At 38.2% G+C, this 21989-nt stretch overlaps 2 long non-coding RNA genes across 2 annotated transcripts; one reads left to right on the top strand and one right to left on the bottom strand.

Moving 5' to 3' along the window:
• Window positions 1-9932: 9932 nt before the first annotated feature.
• LOC136825574 (uncharacterized) lies at window positions 9933-13177 on the bottom strand. Its single transcript, XR_010849378.1, has 3 exons — window positions 13075-13177; window positions 12613-12697; window positions 9933-10260 (listed from the first exon to the last, which is right to left on the bottom strand). It is a non-coding gene; the product is annotated as an uncharacterized lncRNA (long non-coding RNA).
• A 3615-nt stretch (window positions 13178-16792) lies between these two features.
• Window positions 16793-21240, top strand: LOC136825645 (uncharacterized). Its single transcript, XR_010849387.1, has 3 exons — window positions 16793-16928; window positions 17930-18016; window positions 21102-21240. It is a non-coding gene; the product is annotated as an uncharacterized lncRNA (long non-coding RNA).
• The last annotated feature ends 749 nt before the right edge of the window (window positions 21241-21989 follow it).

Here is a 21989-nt window from a genome sequence, read left to right as displayed (position 1 = left end):
GTTATATATACAGCTACGTACGTAGGTTGCCTACCTCACTTATATTATCAATAGGTACGGCAGTTATTAGGGATATATAAACTGAAAGTTAAATTAGAAGAGAGAGAGAGAGAGAGAGAGAGAGAGAGAGAGAGAGAGAGAGAGAGAGAGAAAAGTGAAGATAATTAGAAGCTAAGATACCGTTTTTATGGTAGACTATCCTAAACATTTAACTTATTGAATTTTCCCTCTCAGTTTTCCAGCACCAGAAAAACTATAATACATCATTTGTCAGTACAAACCGTCCAAACTTTCCTTCTGAGTTCAACGGACGTCTAGACAAAATCATGGGACACGCACAATACGTCATTGTCATCCAAAGCTCAGTGACGTGAATACTGGAGTCCTCGTCAGCTTTCGTTAAGCAGGAGAGCGTCGTATTCCTCTGACGTCAGGATCCTGATGTCTTTGTAAAGTTCTTCTTCTTCATTTCTGGACCATTTTAGAGGAAGCAAGACAGTAAGTTTTTTATTTTTTTTAATTTTTGGGTTGAAACCCCAAGGCGGAAGGTTCCACAACTGTCGTGTCCCTGCCCATACGTGTTCTGAAGTACGTTCTGCATCAAGCTATCCTGACTCCCCTGCTGAACACATTACGTTCTTCTTTCTATTGCACTCACTCCCGAGCATGGTCATTGTTCCCAATGCTTAAGCATCATCTATCAGATCATTATTTAAGACGTTTGTTCTTTCTTACTCCTCAAAACGTGAGTTGCGTGCCTAGGTCAACTTGGCCATCTCAACCTGTATGAACTCAGATTGTACTAATCGTTTTTCCTCTCGACAGATTTTGAAAAACGTTGTCTTAAATCTCCCCACCCTCACCTTTGCACCAGCTCTTACCCAGTGACCCTTGCGGCCACTTTCTTTTCTGTCAAAAAAATTCCTTCCAGGGTTCTAGAATTTTCTTTCAGTGGTCATATTTTTCAGCCATTTCTACCTCTTCCACTTAGTTCCTTCATTTAACCTCCTGGCATCTTCTTGACCTTTAAGATTTACTCTCTATGATTAAATCACTTCCCACAATGGCACTGAACAAGCGACGCTGCAAACTTTTGTCTTGAAAAAACACATCTGACGCTTTTTCACCATCGTGATGATTTCCCCACTGCAAGCAATTTATCAACACACATCAGCTATAGGTTGGCCGTAGCCCACCCCCGCTCATCACAATCGGCCCAACAAATCTTTCTAAATTCTCTGTCTCTCTCTCTCTCTCTCTCACACACACACACACACACACACACACACACACACACACACATATATATATATATATATATATATATATATATATATATATATATATATATATATATAGCTGATTAAAATCAATATGCCTCAGTTGACCTAAGCTGTAAATTAAGTACCTGCTTGTTAGTTGACTGTTGTGGGTGAAAGCTAGGGAGTTGGGAGAGAGAGAGAGAGAGAGAGAGAGAGAGAGAGAGAGAGAGAGAGAGAGAGAGAAAAGTAGATAAAAAAAAGTTAGGCGTGAGCCTGCACCGCTTTGCAAAAATATCTATCAGTACGGGAAAGTATTGACGATGCAACCCTCATCCCACTGCGATGAAATCATAAATAAGATATTCTCTCTCTCTCTCTCTCTCTCTCTCTCTCTCTCTCTCTCAACGCTTTAAACAGCCCTCAGAAGCTAACACATCCGATTATATCATTCTTTCTTAGTAAACCGGATAAAGCAGGGTGGGGGGGGGGAGTCCTTCTCCCTGCCACATCCCATCCACATGACGGAATGTTGTACGATAATCATTTGTAACATAAGAATAAAAAAAAAAAAAAATTAAGATAGGCTTAAAGCGATGCACTGAAAACAATCTGAGGAACATTGTTACAGGAGATCTCATGTAATATTGTAATTGGAGACTATTTATAATCCTTTGCGGTCATCTCTTACTAAGGCCTCGGCACTGCTCGCTGGAAGGGTGGGTAGAGCTCTCGGCTAGCACGCTGTTGGCCTAGCGTTCGACTCTCCGACCGGCTAATGAAGAATTAGAGGAATTTGTTTCTTATTCTTCATTGCAAACCGTTTTCTCATCCACCAAATTTGCACTTACGGTAGACTCTACCATTCACTTTTCTATGTATGCCATATAGCATAAGGCTAGCTGTCATCCGTAAAATTATATATATATGTATGTATATATATATATACATAGCCCATTCCGGGAGGGTTAGCAGGCCCCCGAAGTCCTTAGGTCACGTGAACATATCATGGTTGGGGAACAAAGAGGCAGTGTGTAAAGTACGATAACGGTCAAGTAGGCGCCTATGGCAAGAAGCCGCATTACATCCCCAAAGTCGTTGGAGGCTTGGCGTCGGTACAGCCGGATGAGGAATGGTTCCTTAGGTCTAGTAGAAGGAATTGTCCAATGCTCCAGCTTTCTCCGTCACATTGCTCCTCATTAGTACCAACTCAATAGAGAAAGGGCCCATTGTAAGATTAATTAGTATATATTTCTCTGGTATTAACTAATTACACGGTGTATAATTTATGCATGTACCCCAGTAGCCGACGAGCCGGTAAGTGTACCCAGCAGAGATCATAATATTATATAAATATAGTATGTGTGTGTTTTCTTAAGCGTCGTAAAAGAATGTTTTCATTATTATTATTATTATTATTAGACAGAGACTTCCTCATCTTAGCCATCTTCTGTCCAATGTCAAGGCCATCTATTTTTCCATTTTCCTGACCATTAAGAACGTTTCTAAATAAGATGATTAAGAATAATCTCTTATTCTAGAAGAGATCCCAGGAGTGAATTGTGACCTGCTGAGATGTCTCTAAATCATCGCCTATCCGGTTTCACTGATTGCTTATTACGGTCATCATCAACACCCTAGATCTGGGAACACTTCATGTTTGTGAATGTGGAGCATTTTTTTTTATTTTTTATGAAACTTAGCATATATTCATGAGCGAACTTTTCCAGATGATCCCCGTTCTGAAAAAGTGGGTTCAGAGAGACGTTTAGTTGGCGTAAAAAAAAAAAACCATCTCGAAGCTGACTTTTTATCCCGAAATTCCTAGACGCTGATGTGGAGGAACTAGTCATCGTCAAGGAAGGCTACGCAGGTCGCTAGAATTGTTTATAGCTACGAGTAAGATCACTTATCAACGCTATTATTAGACGACAGATAGACAGATAGATGGATAGATATATAGATCCGTTTATTATATCCAACTGTAATGAAGATGGTCATTTTGAGTTGTTGTACTACAAGTAGACTCTTACGCGGTGTCACTTACACTTGATGCTTGTGTGTGTGTGTGTGTGTGAGTGTGTGTATGAGAGAGAGAGAGAGAGAGAGAGAGAGAGAGAGAGAGCAATGCACCCATAGGTCAATAACAACTAACGTTCAGATAAGGAAACATGCTCGCCCCACAAGAGGCAAAGTACGAAGCCTGTTGCTATCCACCATCCATACGAGTCCGCATCAGTCTATATTGGCGTACAGTAGCTATCTTTACTATCATAAAATACAGTCGTTGTTTGCATAGTTTGTAATAAAAATCGTTTTGATACAATTGTTTGAGTGATAACATGCGTAACAACCAACCATGCACAATCATCAAAGCCATAACGCTTATCAAGTACTCAAAACGAGATATTGTACCGTCCTTATCAGATCATATGTATATATATATATATATATATATATATATATATATATATATATATATATATATATATATATATATATATATGAGGGCTATCTCCTTTGAACAAATATAATAAAAAACACTTGAACTGAAACAAATTCCTTTCCAAGAGACTTTTTTTTTTATCTTTTATTTAGAAAAATACATTTTAGAGAGACCAAGGCCAACATACACTCCCTATCTCGGCACACACAGAAATAGTACGTTCTTTCTTAGTCCAAAGGGGACCGAAAAGTTGCTTTAGACTGACTATGGTCACGAGTCACAAAGAGTTTTCCATCTTGCATAGTGCCTGCGTCTCCATGGGAGAGCTAACCTGGTATTTTTCAGCATTTCTTGGTTATCACAAATCAGATTTTTCCCCTCATTTGTAGAGCCTGAATATGGGGTGGTCCATGTTCTGAAATTTTCAATAAACCTTGACAGGAAAGGCCTTAATAAAGCCTGTTCAGCCAACGAAAATTTGGAAAACTTTCTCTCCATACCACGCCGGATGAAACATATAACACTAGATGTGAGAAACGGCACTGCTAGCAAATAGTTCGACATATATCTTTTAAAATAAATCTGTTTAGGCTGATGGTGATGATAATGATCGTTCGTGGTTTGCCCTCTGTGGCAGTAACCCAAGTGCCTGACTGACTTCCTGCCTATTATTGCTTTTCATGCAGTCCCTTCGGCCTCTTCCTACCCAATTAGCCTCAAACTTCTTCAGCTTTACCTTCCTCCAGGTCTGACTCGTCTTAAAGTGGGATTCACTGGTCTCTCTCTCTCTCTAAGTGGGTCTATCGTTTGCTTCTAATTCCTCATTAGTTGTTGACGATTATCTCGGGCCTGTTGCCTGCTCATGTAGTTTCTCGTAGGTACGTCATCTTACTCTCCAAGATCTTAGTGTCATCCGATACTTTGACTTTGTTCTGAACAGATGGACTTGAAACCAGAATTTGATTGCTCTATAGAATTTCAGCTGCCATGACGGATGAGATGCTCTGAGTAGGCCTAAGGACATTAAACCGCACGATGAGGAAACTTTCATAAGTCATCTTAAGAACATTCCATGACTGGAATTGCTTCCCGAATGTTCAAGAGAATTCCTCTTATATGCTTGAACTGAATGGTACATCTTATTAGCTGCCCAGAGGAACCATGTGCAGGCAACAGGCTAGAATTAATCGTCCACAAATAAATGAGGAATCACAGGCAAATGATAATACAGTATCATCAAAACAATATTATCAGATTTCGAAACATGTTTCAGTCATCTGTTACAAGGACTTGAGCTAGACCATATCAGATAGATAGAGCTTATCATTCAACGCTCCCACTAGGCAAGATTTTATTATTTTTTTTTATCTGTCAATGAATCACCACGCTGGTTCATTTTTCAAGTAAGTGGGCATTAAAATTCTCAAAAGAAATGACTGTCTGCCACAGTCTTTCAGTGGTTTCCTGGTTTGAAATGTTTCCGCTTCCTACATTGTTTTCCTTCTAAGTGGCCGTGGTTCATTTCATTCTCTCTTTTCACTTCACAGTTGCCGAAACACCGCTTCCTCATCTACCCCCTTTATCAAAGGAGCGGAAAATCACGTTGACAAATCAATCAATAGAATCCTTCGTGATCAAGAAATTCCAGGGATAGATTCTTTGTGAGTCATCTGGGACACAAAAAATACGTTTCTCTACAGAAATATCTCCTGATATAAAAAAATTAGGAGAAAAACTCAAGATGTAACAAAAACAAGAGTGACTGGAGTTTCTGAGTATTTTTTTTTTAGTTACAAAACACTGATAAGTAAGTTAGTCACTTTAATACAATTAGAAATTTGGGGTGGAACGAGTATTGGCGCTTTCCGCGGTGAAAATATAGATAAAACGATGATAGTACAATGAGTAGTCGCTTCAGCTAACAGACTTACAATCAAGTCTGTCAATAGAATAGTCCCGATGCTCTTCTGTCCAAGTGAAAGTCGCCAGTGCACTCATACCCTCAAAAATGACTCATATAAATGGCAAGTCCAAACCTTATATTGATGTCACTTACTGCCCAGAAAGTTTGGGCAAACGTCTCTTTATTCTTCAGACTTATACTGGGGCAAATGTTGAAGAGACTGACCCCACGCTGGATGACGGCAAGTCTGAAAGTGAATTATGTGATCCCTGGACTATCGTTATTAAACCCAAAAATATATGTAGGTATATTGCATTTGCACTTCATATATATTTATATGTGTGTGTGTATGCAAACGAGAATATTGAAGTCCTTTATTTTCCATAGGTCACTGAGAGCGCTTATCGACTGTTTGCGGAAGAGCTTTATAAATGAAAGTCAAATGAATTTTTAATCGGCAAACAGAAGAAACTTAATCTTGCACAGTTAGAGCAAACTGACAACCAACACTCAGCTCTGACAACACTGGAACCTTGTCCAGTTTCACAAATATTTCACTCTGCCAGTTTCTGCTGCTACCTTATCCACGTCAGGAAACTTTGTATTGACAACAAACGATTCGCGAGAAAAATGACAGTGTCTGAAAGGGTTAAATAACCCCAATGGACGCTGGACAGATGTTTCCACGAGTCAAGTTAATGAAGGTGGACAGTAATGGACCAAAAAAGGATGGATGCAAAGTAAAAGTCAGAAAGCAGCGCACTTGGGCCCCAGAAAAAACCGGACCCAAGAACTTATAGTACCTTCTGAAGTGCTCCCCCAAAAAATCTCGCTGAGGAAAAAGCCAAAAAAACATGAAAATGCAAACATTTAGCCGTACAAAATCAGAGGCTAGCTACATTATCCAGAAAGTACTTCATAGGCCACGTTGTTGGCCTCACAAAACGACAGCTAGCGATACACAAAAGATAAGGACAGATCCAAGGTCCGTGATGCTTCATACCAAAAAAAATTGCTGAATCAGCCGCTTATCTTCGACTATCACTTGAGTGTTACCGGAATGCCTAATTGCTGGGTATACACAGTGACCACAGTTGATACACTCGAGCACATGAGGTTTTCGGACTTCGGACAGCGAAGATAAGCCTCCATCTTGTTGATGCTCACGTGATGTGCATGGCGTCAGTGATCCTAGCAGGCATCAGCAATGCCAGGTAACTGCTCAGAAGTCAGTCAGTCAGTCAGTCACCCAGTTCATCAGTCAGGCAATCTAGACACAGAACAGATTTTTTTGTGCTGGTCATTCATACAAAGATACATTCGTTAAGGTTAAGGATGCCTCACGTCCGCATGTTTTGATCAACTTATGAGTCACAACAACATTAATGTCAAGGAAATTAATTCTGTGTTCACCAACGCTACAACATAGAATCAATTTAAAACGAACACTTACGAACTGGGACCACAATCTTTGTTGAGATTCGAAACTTTTTCATCATTTACTGAAACCATTTACACTTTGGGTCTCTTACAGAATTCAGAAGAAAAAACCTTCACGAACCAGAACGAGAATAGCTACGGTATGTAAAAATCCAGTTGGGAATTCACAATTACCGTATAGCTCCGAAACGGTGGGTATTCCTTGCGCAGAAGATTCCGGAAACACTTCGAACTCACTCTCCTCAAGTCAGTTTTCCGTTTTGTTATCACAATCACGAATCGTCTCTTCTCACAGGAAGGAAGGAAGGCTGCTGGGGAGGGACAGGAACCTTGCCCTCTTCCTGACCTTAAGCGAGACATCTTTGTTTATCTGCCTGAGACAAAGTTCGTTTGCTTAGAGATTCTTTCAGCACCCCAGTCTCAACTACCCACTACATTATTTTGCAGTTTTTTTTTTTTTTTTTACTTTCATAAACTGTTCAAACGGAGTTACTTCTTGCGTGAAAGCAAGATGGATAAGATAATATGCATAACTTGGAATTAAGTGTCAAGAAAAACCACGCAATTAATAATAATCCCTACGTAAATTGTATATGATTTATTGACACAATTGGCAGCAACTAATCCCACTTCCATAATTTTGTTATTTAAGGCAGGTGTAAATTTCATCACAGATTATCTTAAATGTCTGTTTACATACAAACACACTAATATGCACGCATGCGTATATTATGTATATATATATATAGAAACGAACATACGATCACGTGTGGAACAGAAATAAACTTCTGACTCACATCAGGATCGAACCCAGGTCTTTCAAATGAAAGGCAAGGGTGCTGCCCACTAGGCCATACAAGTTTAAAAGAAGTTGGAACCTGAGAGCAACTGCACCCAAGGAATTACCTACATGCGGATGGAAAAATAGACCTATAAGCTGTGACCGGTCCAGGGATTAAAGGGATGAACCACTTTTAGGGGCGAAACCTTTAGACATAACATAGAAAATATGAAATAGGTATTTTGCTGCAGCTACAAAATACTTAATAGTTATGTATAAAAAGAAAAAAAATCTTTTGTTACAAAGTATGGTTACACTGTAAATATATTTACAAAAATAAAAACATAAAATAAATCCAAAACTAAGAACATATTTTGCAGATCGCAACCACTAAATGCCGGCTGTGGTTCGTGTACGGCGAAGCCTCAGGGACATACCAGGTATTACTAATGCTTCCCTGGGCGCTCTTGAATATCCTGAAGGGCACGCCGTTCTGGGCACGGTGTCTGGGCTACGTTCGTTCGCGCAGTCCTTGTAAATATGATTATATACAGTATAACCATACTTTGTAAAAACAATACATAACTATTAAGTACTATTTTGTAGCTGTAGCAGAAAACCCATTTCATATTTTTTGTTATGCCTAAAGCTTTCGACCCTGAAAGTGGTTCATCCCTTTAACCCTTCCGGTCTTGGGGCTTCTGGGAGAAGCCATTCGTCTCTCTCGTACTAGGTATCGAGGGCTTCTCACAGAAGCCCACTCCAAAACCGTCCATAACCTTGTAATAACTCGACATAGCGTCCCCAAAATTTATCCAATCAATAGCCTGTTTTCTCTACTTGAGCTCTATGAATTAAAGAAATCCTTTCTCACCCCAATTAATCCATTATCTACCCCCGAAAATAATATTCAAAACTACGCCAAAAATTCGGCTTCTCTTTGGCGAGACTAGCTCACTTCGCCCGCTTGTTTCCCGGGTGAATGCGGCTTCTCGCTAGTTGCTGGCTTTGTTTCAACTTAAGTGTTTGTAACGCTGTCACCAAGTCGCCCTACATCCCCAAATTTTGAGTAGTAATTGGCGCTCTTCCCTTTTTTTTCAAAGTCTTTAGCAGGAATAGTTTAGCATTAGGAGCCTAACCCATATATAGGGAGGGTCTTTCCAAGTAACCTCTAGTAAAGGTGGTCTTAAGCTTTCTTTTGTTGTCCTATGCATTCGGCGATGTTTTGTCAAATATTCGGACTGCCGGAGGCATATAGGCATACTGACGCGAACAACCCAATGCTAGACCTACCCTGTTTTGACCCCCGAAAGAAGTCAAGAGACTTGCTATCACAAGGAGCACAAGCTTTGTGCGTAACGTTCTTTTTGCTTGCCTTCTTACTGTTTCATTGGTACTAGTGAGGCGAAAAAACTGGTATTTTCAGCTTATGCTCGTCAATTGCATGCTCAAGTGACCCAGGTCAACGGTAAGTTTGAAATTTGCAAAATTTTCGTCGACTTGCTAGTATCTCTTCCCCTGAATTTCCATTTTCATTTGTTTTTCACTTCGCCACCATCTACGAGAACCCGGTATAACCATTTCTTTCATGAAGTCTAGTGTAAGAATAATTAATATTGCCTAGTGACACTAAGCTACTCCCGTGCAATAAGTAGGAATTAGGGAAGGTTGCGTAAATTTCAGGCAGCCTTGTGTCTCGAACCATTGTTCGGAAGAGAATTAGCCTTCATGTCAAAAGTGAATTTTCACTTCCAACTATTATATCGCTCAAGTCACCTTTACAAGTGCTCTCAGTCGAATGCTTTCTCCAGCTCATAAGGAATGATCTTGAACAATTATTCCTGTCAGCAGAGGGGTCAAAATACAATCACTTTGCTGAATAGACTTAAATCTGCATAGACTACTGCAACTGAACACCAAATTCCAGGTTAATATACTAGAGTCTCATCGATTAACCATTATTTCAGTTACTTGATTTCTCATATCAATTTCTCCACCTTATGTTAACCAACCAATCAGTAACTACCATTCCCTTTATTTCACAGGACATTCTTTGTCTTTCAAGTAGTATTACAAAGTCTACCCCATCACATGACATTTTGGGGTTAAAGAAATGGACAGGTTTACAGACATATAGACATATATTAAGCTGGTCTTCATACATTTAAACACTATTACATATCCAAAGTAGTCAGTTCATAAAACTGATTAGTAGGTAGAGCACTGCATCTATGAGTTCTAGTTTAAGGGTAACCTAATTTAGAGGACTTCTAATCCTCACAGGATATGCACAGCGTCTACAAGTGGAATTCTTGTTTTCTGGGTTATAGAATTCAGACTGCTTCGAATCCTCACAGGATATTCAAGTCTTAACGAAAAGCGTCGCTTTCCATTAGTATTAGTGTCGATGTTATGGTCTGCTGCAGAGAGCCTGTGCATAAGAAAAAGCAGTTTCTTTGATTTTAGAATATACTAAAAGTTTCCATGACATAACTTACCCTCTTTAATGTGAAAATAGCGTATTCACTTAGTCCCAGCAGCTATTCTAAGCTTTATTATAATTAATACTATATCGTATAGTAAACTTTTCCATTAACAATCCCATGTATTAGCATTATTGTTACTTCAAACTGCCATCAACTTTCACATTAACTATCCCATCTATTACTACCATTGTTCCTTCAAACTCTCAAAGACAACAGGATTGAGAGAGTGCCATCCTTTAAGATATATTTAATAGGGCACCAATCTTACACTGAAACAAGCTCATCTAAATTCAGTGCTACATAACTATGAAAGGTGCCATTCAATGCAAACACTGCTATCTGGCAACCTTCGTCCTTAAGTAATACAGTCTTTAGGGAACTGAAGCTGCACAACCTCATGGGGTGAAAAATTTAAGTTGGGGAATTCAGAATAAGAAAGGGATTCCCGAAGCAAGCTTCCGCGCTGGAGGAAAGGTGGATGAAGGTTGGGTTCAATGAAAATATGCAATGCAATCTAAACTATTTCCTAACATGAAAGCTTTGCTTTATGATAATGGGGGGAGGGTGGGGGTACTGAGCGCATTGACTGCAAAAATTTGAATTACAATTTCCACTATTAACCAGCCTATTAGAATACCTGACAAGTCCACGACATCAGTGCCAAAAAATTCTTTAACATCCCTAGACCTACGCCTCTTAGAAAATCGTTGAGATCTACCTAGTACCAGTCTAGTTCCTATTGAAATTCTAAGTTAAAAAAGTATGTCAAGAGTTACCCTACCCTATACTCAGCTCCACTATACATTCAAACTTACATCTCATGACCAAAGGGCTCAAGTACTGTAATACCCTCTGCTATTAATAACTGTCAAATGTCTCTCCAAGTCTGACTATCGCGTTTTTTACCCCAGTCTGTTCCCAGCAGCCTTAAAGAGATACTCTTGAGCATCTACTACCTTTAACCTAACCCCTCCATCTATATAAAATTAGCAAGTTCACCCTACTCTAGCCTATCTTATATTTCAAACTCCATATTTAACTTCCTATGACGTCCTAGCTACACGAAAACTATCAACCCTGCAGTTCTAACCTAAGTAAAAAGTTGGTTGGTTTGAAATCTCCTGTAGCGCATGGTGACAAAGTCACCATACTTTTTTTTGAACTTCCTGTTGTGCATGGTGACCAAGTCACCATGCACAACATGCAAGTCCACCTTTGCCTGACAGGTAGCACCGCCACCCCGGCAAAGGTGGACTTGGGAAGTGGTCAAAGAATAACTTAATTTAGACGCAAAACTTAAAACTGAAAAAATGCTAGATTTACTCTACACTTTCAAAAATTACCTTCCACACACATCAGACAAACAAACTTCCCACATGTACATCAAACCAACAAACTTCCCACATGTACATCAAACCAACAAACTTCCCACATGTACATCAAACCAACAAACTTCCCACATGTACATCAAACCAACAAACTTTCACACGCGCATCAAACCAACAAACTTTCACACGCGCATCAAACCAACAAACTTTCACACGCGCATCAAACCAACAAACTTTCACACGCGCATCAAACCAACAAACTTTCACACGCGCATCAAACCAACAAACTTTCACACGCGCATCAAACCAACAAACTTTCACACGCGCATCAAACCAACAAACTTTCACACGCGCATCAAACCAACAAACTTTCACACGCATCAAACCAACAAACTTTCACACGCCGCATCAAACCAACAAACTTTCACACGCATCAAACCAACAAACTTTCACACGCCAAGATCAAACCAACAAACTTTCACACGATCAAACCAACAAACTTTCACACGCGCATCAAACCAACAAACTTTCACACGCCAAGATCAAACCAACAAACTTTCACACGCGCATCAAACCAACAAACTTTCACACGCGCATCAAACCAACAAACTTCCACACGTACATCAAACTTTTGATGCAAAAATATAACTAAACTAATAACCAAAAATAAAAATTAAATACTTTAAAACAAAAAGTTCTGAAGCTGAAACAAATCCTAAAATTTCCTGAAATGTTCAAAGCTGGAAATTTTAAATTTTAACCTTGGTAAATTTTAAAGATAAAATAAATTCACAAAATTCTGAAAACTAAGGTTTTGAATCTGAAAAAAACAAACCAAATGCATTAAAACAAAGCCTAAACTTAAAATGAAAACTTAATTAAGAGTTTTGATTCTGAAAAAACTAAGCTAAAAAATGTTAGAGGGTTGCTCCAGTCACTCAACTAAAAAACTAAGAAAATATTACTCACCCATTAACCCTGTTTAGTCATAAGGTATCGGTACATCTAAGAATTCAGTAACTCATTGTGGCACGCTTACTTAACGACACATGACCTGAAATAAGAAAATATATATTAAAGCCCAAAGTGTTCTAGCAAGTGGAAAGGACCAAAGGCTGACCATTGGTTACAATCAGCTGGGCCACCTGATATGTTAAAATACTAAGACAGGGAGCGGCAAGCAAGGATTTATACTGACAAGCGTTATTACTAGTTTATTGCCACTTAAGCCTACAATAATTAAGTTTAAATCAACTTAATATACCCCATATTAGGAAGGCTATGGTAGTCGAGTTAGGCCTGTCTAATCCTCAAGAAACTTTAAACCCTATTGCATCGTAAGACTTGCTCTATTGCAGTATAAATGAGCTACGATATTGACGAGAAAACACAATTATTAAATATAAGAAGCACCCTACTTTGAAAACGTACAAGGGCCCGTCAGAGAGGGAATCATCCCTGTGGAGGACTGTGCACAAAGCCAAACAAAGTGAAACCAAAGATCCTCCCGTATATCACGGCCGTGATCCCGAACGCCAATGGACGCGGAAGTCGAGGTAGTACCAACGAAACCTGTCTTACCAAGCTGGAGACTCAACAAGCTGTTCTGAGGATAACAGCCAACGACCTCTGCAACTGCCCGTTTGTGGGACGTCACTTTATCGCCCTTTCGCCACCGGAGAAGTTTAAGGCGATGATCAGAAAATCGACAGAAATTATTATTATTATTATTATTATTATTATTATTATTATTATTATTATTATTGAGAGTTGCCAGGCACTCTTCCTCTTTAGCGAACTACCCCAATTGTGTATCAGTAGTTAACCCAACTGAAACAAATTATTATTATTATTATTATTATTATTATTATTATTATTATTATTATTATTATTATTATTATTATTGTTATTATTGAGATTTGCCATTTACTCTTCCTGAATTATGTATTGATGTTTGGTCTTTATCTGTAATTACTATTATTATTATTATTATTATTATTATTATTATTATTATTATTATTATTATTATTATTATTGCTGTTGTTTTCAGCAGTGCTTGGGCATAAGAGTTCGTGAATATTACTTTTCACTAGCGTACTTAATTTAGTATACACCCAGATCGGTTTTCCTTACCCAGAATTTTGCAATGCTGGTTCCTTGTTGCGTTTGTCTGACTGTTTCATATTTTCTCACTCCTACATTCAGCCTTTTTCCAAAATTCTGGACAAGGAAAACCAATCTGGGTGTGGTCATAATCCACATAGGTATTCATCTCCTTGGGCACAGATCCACCGGCTGCTGGCTCTCACCTCCCCAGGGCATAAATCTCATTGGTATTGTCGAGTATGTTCATTCAGAAGGCTATAGTGGTACGCAAGAGTAAAATATCAAAGGATTTATGGCGATTACGATATCCGTAGCTATATATACATGTGCAAATGTACTAATAACATGAGCTTTCGCATGTTTCCAAACGTATTCTTCATATGTACAATGAAATATTAAAATAGTCAAGATTAATTAAGCAGAAGCGAAAAGTGTCAATCTTAAAATGAACATCCAGTAGTTATAAGGTAATTCAGAGGTTGATTTGCTATGGATAGTTGCCTAACAAGTATAAATTTTGTGACTATCGATTCCATATCTCAACGATCTCCGGTCAATATAGTCAACAGTTCTTTACCATATTTCTACGAACTCGCCATAACCCACAAGAAAGGCATGCTCTGACTGCCAGTTTTGTGAAATTAAGTCTCATTCATATTTACTCTATCAGAAACTTAGCAGGTTTGCTGACACATTTCTTAGGTAGTTTATAAAACACGCAGAGGACTCTATTCAGAAATTCTATAAATTAAATATTACCGTGAACGACATAACGCTTATTCATAAGTCAGGACGCGGAATCATTATTCACAAAGGGTCCTATAAACGACATCCTAAATTTCATAAGGGAAAAAATCAACTCCTTACGAAGACCTATTTCCTCTGGGCAGTGAAAAAAAGTTAAATTAATCAAGCTCCGTGTAACCAATAACATGCCCTCTTTTAACTGAAAGGTTTACAAAGATTTTAATGTGGGATAGGCAGCCTGCTATTCCTCTTTAAGCCAAAGTCTGTATGTATTTTAATGACTCGGTCCCAAAGTGGTTTTGGCGCGACACGTTGATGACATTTTCACGTTCTGGAATAATAGTTGAGAAGATTTTGCAGCAAAATTAATTCACTTTAGCATTACGTTCAAAACTGAATGAGAAAAGGACAGGAACTAGCCTTCTTAGACATATCAATAGGGAATCATTCAAGTACAGTTTCAACGTCCTTAGAAGACCAGCGATCTCTATTTCCTGCATTCATTTCCTAACTATCACGACATTGCAATATCGATGAAGACTGAGGTATCAGTGTAATTTTTTTCTCGGAGGACCAGGAACCTGTTCAGACGGTTACATAGACAAAGGAGTCGATTTCATCTGTAAACAACTCAACCAACTGCCTCACTATGCCGGCGGAAAAGCCATCAACCAGGCCAGTAAGACAGATCTCTGTCAAACCAATGGGCATAACATAATAAGGGATATACCAACAAAATAAAACTCCCCTGCGTAGAGGCATTAAGAACATGTCTATGGGGACATCGAACCTGACTACCCTTCTGCTTTCATATCGAAGAATCGTAGAGAATGCTCTTATTAATGTCCATCAGAATAAACGAGAATTATTCCTATACAGCAGAGTTGATATCAACTTACACCTTTCTTCATGGGTCAGTTGTCAAAGTCACTGTACATCGCCCATGGTCAAAAGTACAACATTGTTTTTAAATAAAGCAACGTTTCGAATACCGCTGGTTACGAATCACTTATCGGTTATAATTGTTCTGGTTGTAAGCTATTCGTGAGGTATAGTGAATTAGACAATAAACGATATTTGTGTCAACATATATATATATATATATATATATATATATATATATATATATATATATATATATATATATATATATATATATATATATATGATCATATTCTTAAGAACTCCACTTAATGCAGTGAACGTGATATTTTACGATATTTGTGGCCTAATGTTTGTGAATATAAGAAAAACCCTCGGTGTGTAAGACAAATTTACAATTAACCACGCGTTACAAATTTACCAATCGGCTATCATGGTGAAGATTAGTTGATATCGATTCTAAGTACAAAACCTGAGTTCGACAGGTATGTACAGCAGAGTCAATGTCAACTTAACCCTGATGATAATAGTTTTCATAGCTCCACCTAATACTAACGAAACAGGATTCGAATATTAGGCGATGATCGAACAATATGATCTGGTTTCAGTAAATTCATTGACCACTGTTCGAATTAGCCGCTAATTATATCACGACAGATATAAATGACTTATTTAATGCCACTTTGTCCTCCTACCTTCTCAATTTCCCCAAAATTTTGGGATACATTTATCACTGCAAGCCTTGAATCCATATGGCAAATCGCTGAAGGTGGCCTTTTACCGGAGCAGGTTACGAACCTACGCACCTTTATTATTAGTAATAATAAATTTAATTATAAAAGTTACCTTGCATTCATCGGTGCGAGTTGATATGCTCACCATTGAATCACATTAACAAAAGTGTTCTATACTATTTTTGTCTATGACCATGTCATTGTGACGCCATGTTGCATTTACTAATAATATAATGATAATAATATCCCTCGTTTCAGCTCCGGGCCATATACGATGAACGATAAGATGAACACAATACAGTATACGCTAGTAAAAAGTAATATTCATGAACTCTTATGTCCAAGCACTGCAGAAAACAATAATAATAATAATAATAATAATAATAATAATAATAATAATAATAATAATAATAATTTTCAAATGGGCTAACTACTGATACACAATTGGGGTAGTTCGCTAAAAATGAAGAGTGCCCGGCAACTCTCAATAATAATAATAATAATAATAATAATAATAATAATAATAATAATAATTTCTGTCGATTTTCTGATCATCGCCTTAAACTTCTTCGGTGGCGAAAGGGCGTTAAAGTGGCGTCTCACAAACGGTCGTTGGCTGTTATCCTCCAGAACAGTTTGTTCCAGTGTTGTTGAGTCTCCAGCTTGGTAAGACAGGTTTCGTTGACACTAACTCGACTTCCTCTTTCAGTTGTGGTTGGAGTCTCGCTCGTGTTTTACTGCAGGGTCGTTGGTTTCTCCTCGTTTAGTTTTGTGTATAGTCCTCCACAGGGATGATTCCCTCTCTGACGGGCCCTTGTGAGTATTCAAAGTAAGGTGCTTCTTATATTTTATTATAATTGTTTGTGTGTTCTCGTCAGTACTGTAGCTCCTGTAGAATGCGGGTCGTTCTTTTTTAAAATTTCTTGTATGAGCTTCAACTTAAGGTGGTATCTTGATGTATAGTTTTAGAGCAGTGTACAAATGCTCTCTAACCTGACTTATAATTTGTTCTAGGTGCATATCACCAATATGTTTCGCTTGCATGTCTTCTGTTTACAGTATTCCATTTGAGGTCTAGAGAAGCTTGAGCAGTTTCTCATATATGTTGTATTGATTAGGCTGCAAGATTTTAGGCGTGAAGTTGTGCATCAAGGTTTGTTGGGTTGGCGAGTGGATACCATTGTCAGTTTTTGCGATTTATATTGATCTGACAATTAGATCGTGGTACTTGAGCTATGACATACAGTTGTCGTATGAAAGTTTTCCGTTTGCGGGTTTTGTATCTTCAAATATTGGTATTTTCGACTCTGTAGTTGTAAATTCCTACAACTATTCAAAATGTTTGTTAGGTATTGTTGTAGATTGCCTTTCAACAAGGTGTTTAAGACTTAGTTTCGAAGCTTGCTTATTACTAAGCTGAACTAGATTGCTTTGTGGTAATTATGTGCACTTTTTTATACTAGCAACCTTATGCAGTGCTACGGATATTTTTATATGAACTTTATATACTGCAATAGAGCAAGTCTTACAATGCAATAGGGTTGAAGTTTCTTGAGGATTAGAGAGGCCTAACTCGACTACCATAGCCTTCCTAATATGGGGTATGTCAAGTCGATTTAAACTGAATTATTGTTGGCTTAAGTGGTAATAAACTGATAATAACGCTTATCAGTAAGTATAAAGCCTTGCTGGCTGCTCCTAGTCTTAGTATTTTAAAACTTATCAGGTGGCCCAGCTGATTGTAACAAATAATCAGCCTTTGGTTCGTTCCACTTGCTAGAACATTCTGGGCCTTAATATATATTTTCTTATTTCAGGTCATGTGTCGTTAAGTAAGCGTGCCACAATGAGTTACTGAATTGTCTTGGATGTACCGATACCTTATGACTAAACAGGATTAGTGGGTGAGTTAGTATTTCTTTTAGTTGAGCGACTTCAGCAACACCCGAAAACAATTTTTAGCTAAGTTTTTTTTCAGAATCAAGACTTATAAGTTTTCATTTTAAATTTAGGCTTTGTTTTAATGCATTTGGTTTATTTTTTCAGACTCGAAACCTTAGTTTTCAGGATTTTGAAAATTTATTTTTATCTTTAAAATTGCAAAGGTTAAAATTTAAATTTTCCAGCTTTGTAAATTTCAAGAAATTTTAAGATTTGTTTCAGCTTCAGAGCTTTTTGATTTAAAATATTTAATTTTTATTTTTTATTTTAGTTATATTTTATTTTATCAAAATGTTTGTGTGGAAGTTTTGTTAGTTCAATGTCCGTAGAGTAAATCTAGTATTTTTAAGTTAGTGGATTTAAACTTTTTTATATTTATTTAAACTTTTGCATTGTGTTTTGATCTTGTAATTTCAGCTAGTTTTGTTTGTTAGAACTGTAAAAGTTTAGTAAAGTCTCTATTTTGGAATTTTGAAGTTTTTGAACAGACAATTTTTAAAGCTCTTGAGTAATTATTTCAGCTGCAAAAATTTAAGCTTTGCGTCTTGAAGTTAAGCTTTGCGTCTTGAAGTTAAGCTTTGCGTCTTGAAGTTAAGCTTTGCGTCTTGAAGTTAAGCTTTGCGTCTTGAAGTTAAGCTTTGCGTCTTGAAGTTAAGCTTTGCGTCTTGAAGTTAAGCTTTGCGTCTTGAAGTTAAACTTTGCGTCTTGAAGCTAAGCTTTGCGTCTTGAAGCTAAGCTTTGCGTCTTGAAGCTAAGCTTTGCGTCTTGAAGCTAAGCTTTGCGTCTTGAAGCTAAGCTTGCGTCTTGAAGCTAAGCTTTGCGTCTTGAAGCTAAGCTTTGCGTCTTGAAGCTAAGCTTTGCGTCTTGAAGCTAAGCTTTGCGTCTTGAAGCTAAGCTTTGCGTCTTGAAGCTAAGCTTTGCGTCTTGAAGCTAAGCTTTGCGTCTTGAAGCTAAGCTTTGCGTCTTGAAGCTAAGCTTTTCAAGACAAGTGTCAGCCACTTCCCAAGTCCACCTTTGCCGGGGTGGCGGTGCCACCTGTCAGGCAAAGGTGGACTTGCATGTTGTGCATGGTGACTTGGTCACCATGCACAACAGGAAGTTCAAAAACAAGCATGGTGACTTTGTCACCATGCTCAACAGGAATTTCAAACCAACCAACTTCTTACTTAGGTTAGAACTGCGAGGTAGATTGTTTTTGTGTAGCTAGGACTTAATGGGAAGCTAGATATGAAACTTGGAATATAGTGTAGGTTAGAATAGGGTGGAGAACGTGCTAATTTTAAATAGATGGAGGGGTTAGGATAAAGTTAATAAATGCTAAAGTCTAAATATGTGGAGGGATTTGGATAAAGGTAATAAATGCTAAAGTCTCAAGGATGCTGGGAATAGACTGGGATGCTGGGAATAGACTGGGATGCTGGGAATAGACTGGGATGCTGGGAATAGACTGGGATGCTGGGAATAGACTGGGGTAAAAAACCCAATAGTCAGACCTACGGAGACACTTAAGGATGCTGGGAATAGACTGGGGTAAAAAACCCAATAGTCAGACCTACGGAGACACTTAAGGATGCTGGGAATAGACTGGGGTAAAAAACCCAATAGTCAGACCTACGGAGACACTTAAGGATGCTGGGAATAGACTGGGATGCTGGGAATAGACTGGGGTTAAAAACCCAATAGTCAGACCTAGGGAGACATTTGACAGTGCAAGTTATTAATAGCAGAGGGTATTAGTGCTTGAGCCCTTTGTTTGGTCATGAGCTGTAAGTTATAATGTATAGTGGAGCTGAGAATAGGGTCGGGTAACTGACATAATTTTATAACTTAGAATTTCATTCCCACTAGTAAATAGGAACTAGACAGGTAATAGGTGGATCTTAACGATTTTCTAAGAGGCCTAGGTCTAGGGATGTTAAAGAATTTTTTTTTTGGCACTGATGTCTTGGACTTGTCAGGTATTCTAATAGGCTGGTTAATAGTGGAAATTGTAATTCAAATTTTTGCAGTCTTGTTAAAGTAGTTCCGTCAAGGCGCTGAACACCCTCCCCCTCCCCCTCTTACTCTTCAAGCAAAGCTTTCATGTTAGGAAATACAGTTCAGATTGCATTGCATATTTTTTATTGACCTCTACCTTCATCCACCTTTCCTCCAGCGCCGAAGCTTGCTTCGGGAACACTTTTCTTGTCCCGAATTCCCCAACTTAATTTTTCACCCGTGGGGTTGTGCAGTTTCAATTCCCTTCAGACTGTATACTAAGGATGAAAGTTGCCAGGCTAATTCTATATATTAGCTCCATGCCTATTTTTACCTTTTCAACTGGTTTTTTAGAACCTTTTAGGGGTTCTGATACTGGTGGTGCATCTGTTTTCGGCCAAATGGAATGTCCCTTTGCCGTGTTTAGTACTGGTCCTGGGGTGTGGGGTTGGGTACCTGTAAAAGTTATTGTACTTGCTGGACGGGATATGAACCGTTCGAAACACTTGCCCGTGCTCTGTCTTGTCAAGATCGCGTATGGAAACCCCTTGTTGGATGGACTTAAGGGGTTAATTACACTTGAGCGCCAAAAATTAAAGGTAAATTCATAATTAGCAACCAAAAAATGTAGAAAAAGTTAAAAATTAGAAGGCAGTCGCCGCTGCGGAGCTACTTTATAGTTCTACTGTTGCCAGATATTAGTGTTATGATGGCACCTTTCATAGTTATGTAGCAATAAAGTTAGATGCGGTTGTTTCAGTGTAAGATTGGTGCGCTATTAAATATATGTTAAAGGATGGCACACTATCCTGTTTTTGGGAGTTTGCTGGAACAAATAGTAATTTATGGTATTAATGTGAAAGTTGATGGCAGTTTGAAGTAACAATAATACTAATACAAGGGATTGTTAATGGGAAAGTTTACTCATACGATATAGTATTAATTATAATAAAGCTTAGAATAGCTGCTGGGACTACTGAACACGCTATTTTCACTTTAAAGAGGGTAGGTAATGTCATGGAAACTTCTAGTATATTCTAAAATCAAAGAAACTACTTTTCTTATGCACAGGCTCTTGGCGTAGCTGCAGCAGACCATAACATTGACACCAATATTAATGGAAAGCTACGCTTTTCGTTAAGACTGAATATCCTGTGAGGATTCGAAGCGCTTTGAATTCGGTTACCCAGACAAGGACTCGGCTTGTAGACGCTATGCATGTCCTGTGACGTTCGAAGCGCACTAAATTCGGTTACCCTGACAGCTAGAACTCTACTGTAGACGCACTGCATACCTGTGAGGATTTGAAGCGCACTAAATTCGGTTACACAGACAACTAGAACTTGGTAGATGCTGTGCTCTACCTGCTATTCCATTTTATAATCTGACTACTTGGGATATGTAATAGTATTTACATGTATGAAGACCAGCTTAATATATACAGTCTATTGGTAAACCTTTGTCCATTTCTTTAACCCCAAAATGTTGTCTGATGGGGTAGATTTTTATACTCCTTAAGACAAAGAATGTCCTATAAAATAAAGGGAATGGTCCTTAGCCTACTGATTGGTTGGTTAACATAAGTAAGGTGGAGAAATTTATGAGAAATGAAGTTACTGAAATAATGGTTAATTCTGAAGAGATTCTAGTAAATTAACCCCGAATTTTGATGTTTACTTGCAATAGTCAATGCAGATTTAAACTTGTATTCAGCATAGTGATGTATTTTGACCCCTCTGATGACAGGAATGATTGTTTAAGACCATTCCTTATGATCTGGAGATAGCATTCGGCCGAGAACACTTGTAAAGGTGACTTGAGCAAGTTGTAGTGAAAATTCACTTTGACGCGAGATACCACCAAGAAAATATTGTTAGGATCTTCCGGGGTTGAATAGAGTCAAAATTGCTATGTAAGGGTTATGATTAGTTCGTAAAAAAGTTAAGCAGGCAGCAAATT

The sequence above is a fragment of the Macrobrachium rosenbergii genome, chromosome 39 (assembly GCF_040412425.1).
Source record: "Macrobrachium rosenbergii isolate ZJJX-2024 chromosome 39, ASM4041242v1, whole genome shotgun sequence".
NCBI classification, from domain to species: domain Eukaryota; kingdom Metazoa; phylum Arthropoda; class Malacostraca; order Decapoda; family Palaemonidae; genus Macrobrachium; species Macrobrachium rosenbergii.
This window is presented reverse-complemented; position numbering and strand designations above follow the sequence as displayed.